Source organism: Callithrix jacchus, chromosome X, assembly GCF_049354715.1.
Source record: "Callithrix jacchus isolate 240 chromosome X, calJac240_pri, whole genome shotgun sequence".
Lineage (NCBI taxonomy): Eukaryota > Metazoa > Chordata > Mammalia > Primates > Cebidae > Callithrix > Callithrix jacchus.
Genome location: NC_133524.1, coordinates 5,476,973 through 5,488,400, shown reverse-complemented (window position 1 = coordinate 5,488,400; position 11,428 = coordinate 5,476,973). Strand labels below are relative to the sequence as shown.

At 39.5% G+C, this 11,428-nt stretch overlaps 1 pseudogene; it reads right to left on the bottom strand.

Moving 5' to 3' along the window:
- Positions 1–9,678: 9,678 nt before the first annotated feature.
- LOC100412239 (transmembrane protein 126A pseudogene) lies at positions 9,679–10,379 on the bottom strand (annotated as a pseudogene).
- Positions 10,380–11,428: the final 1,049 nt, after the last annotated feature.

Here is an 11,428-nt window from a genome sequence, read left to right as displayed (position 1 = left end):
GTCCCTTGTAATTTTAAACTTCATAATTAAATCTCACAGACTAAATTATTTCCCTCCTCATTTTTTATCTTTACTCTTTTGGAAATGTTTCAAAACAGTCTGAAAGCAAATGAAGTGGAGTTATAAAGTGGCTCGAAATGACAAGAAGGTAGCCTGAGTATTCAGGCATAGAGTATTATGTTCTAATACTCAAAGAAAGCATTTTTTCTTCTATAATTCTGTTGAAGAAAATTTCCAGAAAATGAAAAATAAAATTTTAGAAGAACAGAAAGTAAACGTGTTATAGTGCCCTTGTCTTTCATATGGAGAAAATGATAGATTCTGTTTTATAGGTAGGGTAATAAAAGAACATGGAATAAATGCATAAGCATGTGTCATAAGTAAATAATATATAATACAAACATGTAAATTAATGATAGACCATATACACTCATATCATGAGAGACTGTCTGCGTGAGGGTGCAAGAAAGATTTGGTCCAAATAACAAAACAAATTATCAAATAGAATACTAAAAGAGTCCAAACTTCCAGATGCACTTCAGTGGGTAAAGGGATTAATAAACCAGTACATTCGTGCCGTTGAATACCACTCATTAAAGGAATGAGCTTCTGTGTGTGTGTGAGATGGGATCTCACAATATTTCTCAGGCTAGTCTGGAACTCCTGGGCCCAAGTGATCCTCTCACCTTGGCCTCCCAAAATCCTGAGATTACAGACGTAAGCCACCATGCCTAGCCAAGAATGCACTATTGATTATACAAAACCTGGATGAATCATGAATTTGCTAGGTGAAAAAATCCAGTAACACAAGATGACAGACTGTAAGAGTCCATGTATACACAGTTCTTAAAACGACAAAGTGTAGACATAGTGGTGAGGCTGGAGCTCTCCTGAATGGGATTCTTGCCCTCATAAGAGTCCTGAGAGGGCTTGCTTTCTCCCTTCTGCTATACTAGGACTGAAAGGCGAATTGTGTATGACCTGGAATAGAGATCTCGCCACAACCTTGTCTACCATGCTGGTGCCCTGACCTTAGACTTCCAGCTGCCAAACCTGTGAGAAATAAATTTCCGTTGTGTGCAAACTACCACACAACATAATTTTTTTGTAATTCCTCCAGGTTTTGTGAAGACCAGTAATTTATTCCTGGCTAGGTGTGGTGGCTCATATTTGGAATTCTTTACAAAGGGCTACATGGTTGATCCTTGCAGTGATGGAAAGGTTTGAGATCTTGATGGTATCAATGCCAATATTCTAATTATGATTTTCTTAGTCAATTCAGGCTGCTAGAACCAATTATCTTTGACATAGTTTGGCTGTGTCCCCACCCAAATCTCACCCTGAATTGTAATAATCCCCACGTGTCAAGGGTGAGGCCAGGTGGAAATGATTGAATCACGGGACAGTTTCTCCCATACTGTTCCAATGGTAGTGAATAATTCTCATGAAATCTGATGGTTTTATAAATGGGAGTTTGCCTGCCCGAGCTCTCTTGCCTGCCACCATGTAAGACACAACTTTGCTCCTCATTTGCTTTCTGCCATGTTTCTGAGGCCTATCCAGCCATGTGGAACTGTGAGTCCATTAAACCTGTTTTCTTTTTAAATGACCCAGTCTCAGGTATGCCGTTAATAGCAATCATCAACCAGGTAGCTTACTTACACACAACAACATTTATTTCTCACAGTTTTGGAAGCTGGAAGTCCAAGGTCAAGACACCAGCACAGTCGATGAAGTTGTGGTGAGAACAGTCTTCCAGATCTTAAACATCTGCTATTTCAGTCCTTGCACAGCAGAACAGAGAAAGCAAACCCTCCCCGGACACTTATGAGGGCATGAATCCCATTCAGGAGAGCTCCAGCCTCACTACCTCCACTAATATGGATGACTCCCAAAGACCCCACTACCTAATACCATCACATTAGAAGGTAGGTCTTCAACATCTGAATTTTGGGAAGACACAAACATGCAATCTATACCAATGACATTGCAATTTATTTCTGTAACATGCTACCATTACAGTCAAGTAAATAGAAGGTACATTCAATGTCCCTTTGTGTTTCTTACAACTGCATGTGAATTCCCCATTATTTCAAAACAAATAGATTAATTATTACTAATTACAAATAAGAAAAATAGACGGATGCTGTCACATTGTGAGAAAGGTAAGTTGTTTTGGAGAGCATCAGCCCATATAACAAAATATGTCAAACCAAGAGCAAAGTCCATTAAACAGAACAAAAACAAAATAAAACTTGGCAGAATCAAGAACAAAATGGCTCTTAACAAGAAAATGTATATACAATCATCTCACTTATTGCAAAGCAAGACTATCAGATGTGATTTAAAAATCTATATGGATAAAAATAAGCACAAAATTTTTAATATTACTCAAATTTGAAAATAAATATGTGTATATATATAACAGGTACCTCTTCATATATATAAACTAAAAGCTTACCTTATTTTCCAATGCCAATGGAATATGTCTAGTAAAAGCTGTGAGGTAGAACTGGTATAGGTCATATTATCAGACCATAATGTGATAGAACTCAAAATGAATTAAAAGGGAATTTTTAAAAAATCACATAGGAACTACAGAGAAAAAACCAACTGGAGTAAAAAATAAATAGAACCCACTATTTGAAGAAGGAGAACAGTATAATATTAGAATACCATAAGACAAATTTCAAGGGATATCATTGAAAATGTACTCAGAGGAAAATGATAGGTTCAAAAATGTTGCTTGATCAAAAAAGAATGAAATAAATTTTCTGGAGATATTAGAAACAAAAATATAAAAATGGCTTCAAAGGAAATTAATAAAATAATATGAAAAAACATATGTTACTTAGGAAAACAGACATTTACATTAATTCAATTTGCTTTCTGAAAATAAACCAATAAATATTAAAAATGCATATGAATAAACTATTATAAGAAATCAAATACGCCTATAACTATGCTCACTGCTCTAGAAGCTAGATCTTCTTATCAAAAATTAAAAAAAAATATTGTGTAGACGCAGTTTAGGAGTCGGGAAACAAATAAAGTAAGTATTTATTGAGAGAAAATGTAACAAGTGTATACTCTGAGCCTCTCAAAAATATATATGAGATATGTTTATTCCTGTCAGGATTGATAGTAAAGGTTCTTATTACTCAGTAAGTACTATTAGTTAAAAGTTGCATTAATTCTAAGCCAGGTGTGGTGGCTCACACCTGTAATTCCAGCACTTTGGGAGCCCAAGGCCAATAGGTGGCTTGAGCCTAGGAGTTTGAGGCCAACCTGGGCAACACAGTGAGACCCTGTCTCTACCATAAAATAAAAACAAAAATTAACCAGGCATGGTAGCATGTACCTGTAGTCCAAAGCTACTAGGGAGGCTGAGATGAAAGGATCTTTTGAGACCAGGAGGTGGAGGTTGCAGTGAGCCGAGATGGCACCACTGCACAGCCTGGCTAATAGAGCCAGACCCTGTCTCAAAAAAATAAACAAACGAAATTAGAAGTTGCATTAATTCTGTATAATTCCAAGCAGCATAAAAGTCAATTACTAGATGTTTTATTTAGATTTGAGTATGGCACATCAACACAATAAAATAATACAGCCGAAGAGCAATATAAAAAGTAATTCTGCACCGATGTGGAGATATATCAAGAATCATTAAGAAGAAAAAAAGCAAGTTTCAGGATTGCATATAACATGCCATTTATTAGAACTTGATATATTTGTGCTTTTACTACTAAAAATGTGTTTCTTTCCATTATATTTATAAAACTAATACATATTGCTCAGCTATGTATTTTTATAGGAACACACAAATTTGGAAATGGAAGTCTTAAGTCTATAGAGTTTTCTCCAGAGGCGGGGACTATTGGATGATACATTTTGCACATGGCTTTTACTTTCAGAGTATTAATATCCATGAAATATTTAATGATAAAGCTTTGAGTCTTGAGTTTCTGTTTATTAGGAGCAAGGGCACCCTGGGGAAACTACACAAAAGTTCCAGCCTGACTTTGTGAATACTCACCCAAGTGGTTAATGAACACAGGGATAATAATCACTGAGTTTTATTTCTCCCCAGCTCAAATCTGTGTGGTTCTGGGAACATTGCTTTCACTTTTGAGTTTACTTTCTAAATATATCAAGAAAAAAACAAAGATATTACCACCATCTACTCTATGCAGTTATTGTGACAAGAACCACAGTAACGCATATAATGATGGACACAGTTGCATAAATCACTTGCTAGAGTCCCTAGTACTTAACAACTGCTCAGTGAAGATAAATATATCTTCTGACGGTTGTCCTTGCTATTACTATAATTAATGACAACAACAGTATTATTATTAGTGGTGTCATTATTGGTACTGTTGCTCTCACTAATAGTATTAGCAGCAACATCCTAATCTATTAGTGCTGTCATTGGCATTGTTTCCCTTGTAGAAATCTAGAGAGAAGGCTGGCAAGTCTAATTTATCTGCAGCATCCAGCCTGTGTGTGGGGAGGGAGGTGGATGGGTAGGGGAAGGGGTTATATGGTGCTGTTTTTTAGCATCAGTACTCTCTTTGTAGGGCAGATGAAAGGTTTCCAAAAAGCCATGAGTCACCTGTGGTTTGACACTGTGTAAAAAAGTCCAAAGTGTCTAATGAATCCTCATGCCCCAGGATGCACGTTTTTGACTCAGCGTTCTCTAAGCTTATGGCATCTCTGATTCAAACATGATTCCAAATCCTTTCTTCCAGGACCTAGGACAGTAGTTCGCATTTTGTTTTCTCATGTATCTGAGAGCAAGTAGCTCTCTACTACTTCTGATATTACCCCAAAGCCTGCCTACTATTCCATCTGACCCATGAGACAACCTCTGCATGCTGCCAGGACATGGCTTATGGAACCAAGAAGCAGTTCAGAACTAGCACAAATGCATCTGAAATTAGCTGCCTTTTCACAAAGAAAAAGGTTTCGATTTTCTTAAGATCATTGTTACAGCCCTTGAGGATCAATTTCCAGAGAACCATTCATCTTACTTTTTAGAATTTCCAATTTAATGAGTTGGTGTTATACTGCATGAAACTAGACATTCTTCTCTAAGTGCATGTTTAGAAACCATCACCACTCCCAATGTTTCCTGAGCCCAGAAATGTGGGCTTTTTCCCTTCTCTGATCTTTAATGTAATTTTCACCCAAATTCAGATCTTTGTTCTAAATTCTGCAGTAAGTTACATCATCTCTTCTCCCAAGAGAGAAGAAACTGCTATTCCAAAGTTTTCCTGAAGGGCTAAAGTTTGGATATAATTATACATATTATACAACACCCAGGGCCATATGCCACCATGGGGGTGGGGATACAAGCAGCATTTCGGTTTCCTACAGGAATGCAATCCCATGGTTAAGATATGAGAAACCCTGCAGGAAAAATGACAAGACCCTCTCCACCTTTTCTTCAACAAACAAATGGAAAGAAAAAGGGAGAAAGGCTAGTGCAGTGGCTCACCCCTGCAACTCCAGCACTTCCTCAAGAGGCTGAGGAAGGAGGATCACTTGAACCCAGCAGACAAGCCTGGGCCACATAGGGAGACCCTCATCTCTACAAAAAATTTGAAGTTTAGCCAGGTATGGTGGTGCACCCCTGTGGTTTCAGCTACTGGGGAGACTGAGGCAGGAGGATTACTGAAGCCCAGGAGATCAGGGGTGCAGTGAGCCATGGTTGTGCCTCTGCACTTCAACCTGGGCAACGGAGGGACACCCTGCCTAAAGAAACAGTAAAAGAGAGAACTATACTCTCAATATCACATGTGGAACTTGTCTGTAGAGAAGTCTCCCTTTAGCCACAGTTTCTCTTTCTCTGGTTTCAGTTACCACGTCAACCAGGGTCCAAAAATAGTAAATGGAAATAAACAATTCATCAGTTTTAAATAGTGCACTATTCTGAGTAGTGTGATGAAATCTTAAGCTTTCACTCTTTCCTCCCCAGGATGTGAATCCTGCCATGTCCAGCATCTCCACGCTGTCCACAGATTCCCTCTACTACTCGCTTGGTAGCCACCTCTGTGATCACATTAACTATCACAGAATTGCAGCACTTCTGTTCAAGTCACCCTTCTGTCACTTAATATTGGCCCCAAAGCACAAGAGTAGTGATGCTGACATACCATTATAATTCACTACCAAGTCAATTATTATTAGTTTTGGTTGTTAAGTGCCTAACTTATAAATCAAAATTTATCATAACCCAGTGTGGTGGCTCATGCCCATAATTCCAGCACTTCGGGACACTCAGGCAGGAGGACTGCTTGAGCCCAGGAGTTCAAGACCAGTCTGGGCCACATAGCAAAACCCTGTCTCTACAAAAATAAAAATGAAAAATATTAGCTGAGTGTTGTGGTGCACACATATAGTCCCAGCTACTTGGGAGGCTGAAGTGGGAGGATTCCTGGAGTCCAGAAGTTCAAGGCAAGCCTGGAAACATAGTAAGATCCTCATCTCTACAAAAAATAAAAAATATTAATGGTGTTGTGCACCTGCAGTCGTAGCTACTCAGGAGGCTAAGGTGGGAAGATCACTTGAGTCCAGGAATTGGAGACTACTGAGAGCCATCGTCATGCCACTGCACTCCAGCCTAAGCAATAGAGTGAGACCCCATCTCAAAAACAAACAAAAATTATCATAGAAAAATAATAGCATATATAGGATTTGGTACTCTAAGAGTTTCCCTCTTGTCACCCAGGCTGGAGTGCAGTGGCGCGCAATCTCAGCTCACTGCAAACTCCATCTCCCAGGTTCAAGTGATTCTCCCACCTTGGCCTCCTGAGTAGCTGGAATTACAGGCACCTGTCACCATGCTTGGCTAATTTTTGTATTTTTAGTAGAAATGGAGTTTCACCATGTTGGCCAGGCTGGTCTCGAACTCCTGACCTCAGGTAATCTGCCTGCCTCGGCCTCCCAAAGTGCTGGGATTACAGGTGTGAGCTGCTGTGCCCGGCCTCTGTTATCACTGTTAAAGTCACTTTTAGTTGGGGCTTCTGTTGCTTGGAACCAAAACCAACGTCACTCACCTATTGACATCATTCATCTTTTCTCAGGGTTCATCAAGTAGCCGAAAATGGAAGACAAGCTAGCAGCTGAGGGTAGACATATATCTGGAGTGGAGCATGGATGCCTGCCAGTCAGCATCTAAATCACAATGTAGGGCCCACTTTACTTTTCCTGAAGTCCTAAAATCATGGAGCTACTAAAATATTCAGAAAAAAATACCTAAAACTATGAGACATTGAAATAAGCCATAAAATCATAGTCTCCTATAAACTTTAGGAAAGGGCATTTGAAAATGGGTAGCAATTAAAAACATTTGTCTATTTCATTGCCATTTATTCTTTAAAAATTATCCTTTTGCTTAATACTCAAAAATATATAATGCAGCCAGGTGTGGTGGCTCACACCTATAACCCCACAACTTTGGGAGGCTAGGCAGGCTGATTGCTTGAACCCAAGAGTTTGGGACCAGCTTGGAGAACATGGCAGACCCTGTCTCCAAAAAAAAAAATATATACTAAAATTAGCAAGACATGGTGGTAGTGCATGCTTGTGGTCTCTGTTACTCGGGATGCTGAGGTGGGAGCATCACTTGAGCCAGGAAAATGGAAGCTGCAGTGAGCTGTGATCAAGTCACTGCATTCCAGCTTAGGCAACAGAGCGAACCTGCCTTATATAGGTAGGTAGATAGATGTGTTGCAGGCTTTTATACCTATGGTTTTATACCTTCATTTGAGAGAAATAAGACCTTATAGAGCAATACAAAATATTTTTTGTAAGTCAAATGCAGATTCATATATCATTCATCAATACTTACTACATTCCTAGAATTTTCATATATATAGATATTCTACCTGGTTAGATATTGCTCCCCTACAAATATAAAAATAATGACTATTTGTAAAATCCCTGGCATCCAGATGAGATGGCACATGCCCAGAATCACAGCTACTTGGAAACTGAGACTGGAGAATCACTTGAGACCAGGCATTTAGAACCAGCCTGAGCAACAGAGTGAGACCCTGTCTCTAAAAAAATTAAAAGTTAGACAGGCCTGGTGGTGTTGGTGTAGTCCTGGCTACTCAGGAGACTAAGGCAGGAGGATAGGTCGAGTCCAGGAGATTGAGGCTGCAGTGAGCTATCATAGCCCCACTGCACTCCAGCCTGGGCAACAGTGCAAGACCCTGTCCCTGAAAAAAAGATAACCAAGCACAAGTAACTTACATAGATTAAATTCCAAGAGTGTTAAAGATTGCATTGTTTACAATAGTTAATTTATTAGTTACATATCTAAATTTAAGTTGTATTTACATAGTCTGTGCTGCATCAGACATAGCAACACTGCTGTTAACCACATGCATATTGTATAAAACAGTTATAGACAATCTGTTCACAACATCTGCAATATCCACGTCTTCTCTAGAAAGCTTCTTTCAAATATCTCATGGCATTTTCCTGGGCGCATTATCTTCATATCCATCTAACTTGTTTGACTTTAGTGACTTTATTAATCGGTGCCTAATATTGTCACCAGAAATGACAAATTATTGTTCACGCAGGATTAGGGTGATGATCTTCTCCATTCATCCTGCAGGTTTGTAGTGATGACTTTTTTTCAGTGTCAACGTGATCATTAAAGACTTGCCAACAATGACTTCTCACTTAGATTTAAGTGGAAGTCTTACTCCCAGCAATGATGGCTGTATCTGCAATCAATGTTTTTGCCTCCTTTTCTGTGAACATTCCTTTTTCCTGGTGACCTTTACTAACAGAGAGCGTTAGAATCTCTGTTAGTAAAGGTCACCAGGAAAAAGGAATGTTCACAGCTACTCAGGAGGCTGAGGCGGGAGAATTCCCTGAACCCAGGAGGCAGAGGTTGCGGTGAGCCGAGATCGCGCCATTGCACTCCAGCCTGGGTAACAAGAGTGAAACTCCGTGTCAAAAAAAAAAAAAAGAGAGAAAAGAATCCACTAAGGTTGTTTTAGCCAAATATGCATTTCTTTCTCTCTCTCTCTTTTTTTTTTTTTTTTGAGACAGGGTCTTGCTCTGTTGTACAGGCTCACTGCACCTCTGCCTCACGGGTTCAGGTAATCCTCCTGCCTTAGCCTCCCAAGTAGCTAGGATTACAAGTGCCCACCACCACATCCAGCTAATTTTTGTATTTTTAGTAGAGGCAGGTTTTCATCATATTGACCAGGCTGGTCTTGAACTCTTTACCTCAGATGACCCACCCACCTTGGCTTCCCGTAGTGCAGGGATTATAGGCATAAGCCACAATGCCTAAGCCCAGATATGCCTTTTTGAAGATGTTACTTTTTGTTATGAAAAGTGATTGAGTGACTATTCTGTAGTTGGTATTAAGACCCCACTCATTTCATTTCTTTTCTTCATCTGGGTACAAGATAGGATTGTACTTTTTCATGACTTGTTCTTTTCTTTTTGTTAAAAAATAGACTTTATTTTTTAGACCAGTTTTAGGTTCACAGGAAAATAGAGCAGAGAGTACAGAGACTTTCCCCCCAAAAGCCCTGCCCCCACACATGCACAGCCTCCCCTATTATCAACATCCCCCATCAGAGTGTGCACTTGTTACAACTGATGAACCTGCATTAACACATTATTATCACCCAGGGGCCACAGTTTTGTTTTTTTTTCTGTTTTTACTATTTTATTTTTGTGTACATATTTGCTTAAAATCAGTGAATTTCTTGGCCAGGTTCAGGTAAGTGAAGGGCCTTTATAAGTAGTTTATATTGTTTAGACCCAAGGTATGCTGAAAACACAGTCTGGAGCAGAATAGGAAATAACATCTTTCTAAAGACAGGCTTAGAAACTCTAATCCAGTAACTTAAGATGTTCCCTTTGTTTGGTAACAGAGCTGTTTTATACCTGGCTGCTAGGCTACCATTTACAGGTAAAGCTAAGAAAACAGGGTATAGACCACCACCAGGAAGACCAACCAGTCCACTACGTGTTGCGGTACAGGTTTCGCAATTCGAATCACCTGTTATCAAAGGAAAATTTACAAAACCTCTGTAAGTTACTTCTGTTGTAAAGAAAGGGAGCACTGCCATTGGTAAGGCAGAAACTATACAAGCTTTTGTCACATTCAAGACACGTCGAAAAAGACTGTTTCGTATGAGGCCACAGAGAGCAGCATTTAATCCAACATAAACCGATCCGTTTTCAAGTAGATTCCTTTCTGCTTCTGGAAGCTGGTTAATTTTTTTTTTTATGATTTCAAAAAGGCTTTCTTCGTTATTATTGAATTCATGATTTTCCATTTTGAGCCACTAGCCTGTGGGTGCCTCCTCAGGTCTTCCTCAGCCACGCCGGAGGTCACTGCAGCTCTACTCGCCTGAGCGCAGCCATCTTTGGCTGACACATGATTCCTTTTTTTCAGGGCTCAATCTCGGTGTTGTACATTTTCTCAGTTTGCAGAAATGCATGATGACATAGGTCTACCATCTTAGTATGATACAGAATAATTTCATTCCCCTAAAAGTCCTCTGTCCTCTGCCTGTTCATCTCTCCCTCCCAAAAGCCCCTGGCAACCTCCTATCTTTTTATTCTCCATAATTTTGCCTTTTCCACAATGTCATTGACATGGTTTAGCTCAGTGTCACCACTCAAATCTCATCAAATTGCAATCCCCCCTTGTTGAAGGAGGGACCTGTAATCCCCCCTTGTTGAAGGAGGGACCTGTAATCCCCACCTCTCATGGAAGGGAAGAGATTGGATTGTGGGGGTGGTTCCCCCATAACCTAGTGTTCTTATAAATGGTAGTTTTTCTGCACTCTCACATGTGCTCTCTCCTGCTGCCATGTGAAGAAAGACTTTGTTTCCCTTCCGCAATGATTGTAAGTTTTCGGCACCCTCCCCAGCCATGTGGAACTGTAAGTCAATTAAACATCTTTCCTTTATAAATTACCTAGTCTTGGGTATTTCTTTACAGCAGTGTGAAAACTGACTAATACATTCATGTAGTTGAAATCACACAGCATATAACCTTTCTAGGCTGGCTTCTTTCACATAGCAATATGTCTTCAAATCTCCTCCGTGTTTTTGGCAGCTTGCCTCATTTATTTTTAGTGCTGGATAATAATATTCCATTCTCTGGATGCACCACATTTCATTTATCCATCCAGCTATTGAAGAACATCTTGTCAATTACGAATAAAGCTGCTATAAACATGCATATGCAGATTTTCATGTGGACATAAGTTTTCAATTCATTTGAGGAAATACCAAGGGGTGCAATGCTGGATTGTATGGTAATAGTGTATTTAGTTTTGTAGGAAACTACCAAACTGTTTTCCAAAGTGACTGTACCATTTTGCATCTCCGACAATGAATTATAGGCACTTCCTGATGCTCCATATCCTCACCA